Source organism: Danio rerio, chromosome 3 (genome assembly GCF_049306965.1).
Source record: "Danio rerio strain Tuebingen ecotype United States chromosome 3, GRCz12tu, whole genome shotgun sequence".
Classification (NCBI taxonomy): Eukaryota; Metazoa; Chordata; class Actinopteri; order Cypriniformes; family Danionidae; genus Danio; species Danio rerio.
The window spans coordinates 65,354,035-65,359,062 of NC_133178.1; the positions used below are offsets into that span (position 1 = coordinate 65,354,035).

The 5,028-nt window shown below is 34.4% G+C and overlaps 1 long non-coding RNA gene across 1 annotated transcript; it reads right to left on the reverse strand.

The window, feature by feature from the left end:
• On the reverse strand, nucleotides 1-4,564 carry wu:fb97g03. The gene is given in 2 exon segments (NR_170137.1): nucleotides 1-1,260; nucleotides 4,384-4,564. It is a non-coding gene; the product is annotated as a wu:fb97g03 (long non-coding RNA).
• Between the last annotated feature and the right edge of the window lie 464 nt (nucleotides 4,565-5,028).

Consider the following 5,028-nt stretch of genomic DNA (forward strand, 5'->3'; position numbering starts at 1 on the left):
GTCAATCTGAAGTGATTTATTTTAAAAAAAACATATCACAAAACACTGACATGGGCATCATTTTTTTTTTTAAATCACTCGTCACTACAGTTATAAAACAGAAAATAGTCAGCAACAATGCTTTTCTTGGATTTTCTGTCTTGTTTACAGTCCAAATATCTAAAAACCCTAAAATGAAGAAGCTTTTTCTAGACAAGCAAAGAAAATTGTATTGTTTTTAGAATTAATGGGTAAAAATTAAGTGATTTTTTCCTTAAAGCAAGTAAAATAATCTGCTAATGGAGTAAGCAAAATAATCTAGATTTTCCTTATGAAATTAAATTATTTCACAGACCTCATTGGCGGATTATTCTGCTTGTTTCATGGAAAAAACTCTTCATTTTCACATAAAATGTCTTAAATCAAAACTATATTTTTGACTTGTCCAAAAATGCTTCTTTGATTTAAGAATTTGTTGATATTTTAGACCAAAACTCCACGCCAGAAACACATTTTTATTCGCAGATCATTTAATATTACGAACGATTTCCAACACATACTTTTCCACGACGCTTAATCTGTCGGATATAGACGTTACAGTATCCAGTAGCACTTTCAGCTCCTGTCGATTTAGACGATATACCTTTGTCCAGTCCGACATGGCTCCCCTCAGGCGGCGATATTCGTTTATCATCTCGGCTAAATATTTTCTGCGCAGCTGCTCGTCCCGGAGCATAGATTTAGTGAGCTCCTGGATACAGAGCGCTATAGTGATTTTATCTTCAATCTGGGCGTCAGGATTCAACTTCTTGCAGTCAGGATTGGATTTTTGGGCGGCAGAATTGGAGTTTTGGCCTTCAGGATAAAGGTTTTGGCTGTCAGGATTGGAGTTTTGGGCAGCAGAATTGGAGTTCTGGCCATCAGGATCGGAGTTTTGGTCGTCAGGATTGGATTCTTGGACATCAGGGTTGAACTTTTGGGCATCAAGATTCATTTTCAGGGCATCAGGATTGGATTTTTGGGCATCAGGATAGGATTTTTGGGAGTCAGGATTGGATTTTTGGGTGTCAGGATTCAATTTTTGGCTGCCAGGATTGGATTTCTGTCTGACTGGATTCATTACCAGAGGAAAACTGAGAGGTTTACTGAGCCGTTTCTCCAGCTCATTCAGCAAACATTGGGTTTTGTTGTCGAGATATACCAAATAATTCGTTTCAGTAAGCTTTTCGCTCTCGATCCATAGCTCTGCACCTCTTGTGTCGTAATCCAGGATGTTTTCCGCTGTATTGCAGGAGTAGAGTTGTATTAGTGTGTTTGTGATGATTAAAACTGATTAAAAAAATAAATAAATAAACAAAAAATGCTTTTTGATTATACTGTAAAAATACTGGGTTTCACACAATCACTACATGAAGGATTTAGCTTAGCTTGTTAGCTTTTAGAAATGTAAGTGGATTGAACATAAAATAATTAAGTTTGAGAGTTGTGTGATTTCAGCTAGTTTTAAATAAGTCGTTTGAACAAACAGCAAATGTCATATGCTGAAAAAAAGCCGGGTTTGCACAACTCCTTCATGTTGGTCACAACACAAATTGATTGACAAAACAAATGATTACAATTTTAAGTGGATTGAACATAAAACAATTAAGTTGTCTCCAAATAAAAACACCAAAGGAATTGTGTTGTTTCAGGCCATTTTACATAAGTAGCTTAACCAAACAGCAAAATGTCAAATTCATAAATCAAGAAGCATTTTTAAACGATTAAAGAAATAATTATCATTATTCACTCAAAAATACATTGAATAAACGTACGTTATATATTAGGAATGCATGATATTGGATTTATTGTCGATATCTGATATGCCAATACACTCAAAAAATTACTTTTGCTGCTTGTTTAAACTACTTCTTTAAAATGAGCTGATTCAACACAATTCTTTTGCGTTTTTTGAGGGCAACTTAATTGTTTTATGTTCAATCCACTTAAATTTGTAAAGACAATTAAGTTTGTGTAGGAACATGAAGTGATTGTGTGGAACCCAGCATGTTTTACAGTGCAGATTTCAACTAATTTGCACCAACACCAATATTTGAGTCTATGTATAGTTCAGAAAGCATTTGATTTTCTTTGTACTGGAATCATTTTGGGCTTTTTAAAGCAAAATTTGTATTTATTCATATATTTAGGCAATTGTTTGTTTCAGTTTCAGAGTCTGAAGAGTCTTGTTTAAACAGAAGATAAAACAAAACAATTAAGTTGTCCCGAAAAAAACTCAAGAATTGTGTTGTTTTAGCTCATTTATAATAATGCAATCAACAAAACAACATTTTTGGAGTGTTGTTTCTAAGCCAGATATCTCAAAACTCGTAAATTAAGAAGCATTTTTAGACGATTAAAGAAATGGATATGATAAAACACACACAAAAAGCTATTTGGTGTTTGTTTAAACTACTTATTTAAAATGAGCTGAAACAACACACTTCTTTAGACGTTTAATTGTTTAAATGTTCAATCCACTTTGAATTAAAAATACTAATAAGTTAAAATCTCGTCATATTGTCCCAACACAAATCGATAGTGTTGAACCCAGGGTTTTTTACTGTGCAAGTCAAAATTAAGAGAGTTTTTCCTTAAAACAAGTGAAATAAGCTAAAAAATAAAAAAAAGGGGGTGAGTCAAATATTCTTATTTTAAACTGAAAACAATATTACAGTGTTAATCAACATTGGCAGATTATTTTACTTGTTTTAAGGAAAAACTTAGATTTGACTCATTATTTCTGAAAACAAAACATTATTTTATTCTTGTCTAGGAAAATTCTCCTTAATTTAGGATTTTGTAGATATTTGGATTAGAAACGGGACAAAAAAGCTTTTTTTTTTTTTTTTTTTTTGCAGTGGCATCAGCAGAATATATTTTACAATGCAATTAATTATTTTTTTTTATATTTACATTTATTCAATAAGTTTTAAGTTCTAGTTATTTTACTACATCAGCTTAAATTAAATAAACATTAAAATAGTCATACTAGTAAATCAAATGTTTTCTTAAATTATAGCCTTTGTCTTATTTCTAGTCAAAATAATCTAACAATGAGGTCTGAATACTCTGTTGGGATGTCAAAGAGATATTTTGGGGGGGGGTTGGGTTAGGAGGAAACATGTTTCATATCTTAATCATTCATTCATTTTATTTTCAGCTTAATCTCTTTATTAGTCAGGGGTCGCTACAGCGGAATGAACCGCCTACTTATCCAGCATATGTTTTACACAACCTGTCCAGCTGCAACCCAACACAGGGAAACACCCATGCACTCTTGCATTTACAGACATACACAACGGTCAATTAAGCTTATTCAATTCCCCTATAGCGCATGTGTTTGGACTGTGGGAGCACCCGGAGGAAACCCACGCCAACACAGGGAGAACATGCAAACTCCACACAGAAATGCCAACTGACCCAGCTGAGGCTCGAACCAGCGACCTTCTTGCTGTAAGTGCAACCACCGGCCACCATGCCGCCCCCTAATCAGGTTTCAACTTACTTTTTTTTTTTTAAGTTACACCAACTTGCATCAATTAAGCTGACTCAAAACATCAAGTTGATTTGTTTCACTTAATTCACTTTCTAAATTATGTTAAAAAAAAAAGCTGTCATGACTTTTTATTTTGTCATGTATTTACTGTGTGCCATTTTTAGACTATTTGGCTTAAAAAGTCGAAACAAAAGCGATAAGTGAGAAAATATTAGATTTACTGATAGAGTTAATGAAGTTATTATTCAGTTTAACATGATTCAATGCAACAACTGAAACTCAAGAATGTAATAGATAAATATAATTCATTCATTGTCCTTCAGCGTCGTCTCTTAATTCATCAGGGGTCCCCACAGTGAAATAAACCGCCAACTTATCCAGCAAATGTTTTACACAGCGGATGCCCTTCCAGTTTTAACCTGCATCAACTAAGCTGACTCAAAATAAACAAGCTCAAATGAAGTGTTAAACTTAAAAACTGCACGGTGGTGCAGTTGTTAGCACCGTCGCCTTACAGCAAGAAAGTCGCTGATTCGAGCTCCAGCTGTGTCAATTGGCGTTTCTGTGAGGAGTTTGCATGTTCTCCCCATGTTGGCGTGGGTTTCCTCCGGGTGCTCTGGTTTCCCTCACAGTCCAAACACATGCGCTATAGGGGAATTAATGAAAATTAGCTGTTGTATAAGTGTGTGAATGTAAGAGTGTTTGGGTGTTTTCCAGTACTGGCTTGCAGCTGTAAGGCATCCGCTGTGTAAAACATATGCTGGATAAGTTGGAGGTTCATTCCCCTGATGAATAAAGAGACTAAGCCGAAGGAAAATGAATGAATGAATTAAAAAATGTAAGTGAGCAACATGTTTACAGTGTACCTTCTGATGATCTTAGATGACGTTTCTCCCCGCTCTGAATGCTGTCGCTTGATTCTCTTTCCCGCTTTGCTCCATAGCTTGAGCTGGGCGTTTTGGATTCGTCAGATTTGGGCTCTGCGGCAGATTTTGAAAAGGTTAATTCACTTTCTGTTTAACAGAAATTAGATTTTTCAACACATTTCTAATCATAGTAGTTTTAATAACTCGTCTCTAATAACTGATTTATTTCATCTTTGCCATGTTGACAGTAAATAATATTTGACTAGATGCTTTTCAAGACACTTCTATACAGCTTAAAGTGACATTTAAAGGCTTAACTAGGTTAATTAGGGTAGCTAGGCAAGTCATTGTATAACAGTGGTTTGTTCTGTAGACCAGGGATACCTAAACTTTTTTATTCCAGGACCCACCTAGGCAAGTAATTCAATCTCAAGACCCACTATAATATTTTAATATGGAAAAATGGGTAAAAAATGTCTCCATTCAAAGCAGTCAAAAATATATAGTGTGTGGCTGTTTGGATTTTGCGATTTGATATGCACAGAATGACTGTGATCATTTTTTTGTTGAAAAAGATCCTCTTCTTTTTTCAGAAGAGAATATGATCGACCTTTTTTTTTTTTTTATATAAACTTTATTTATTGA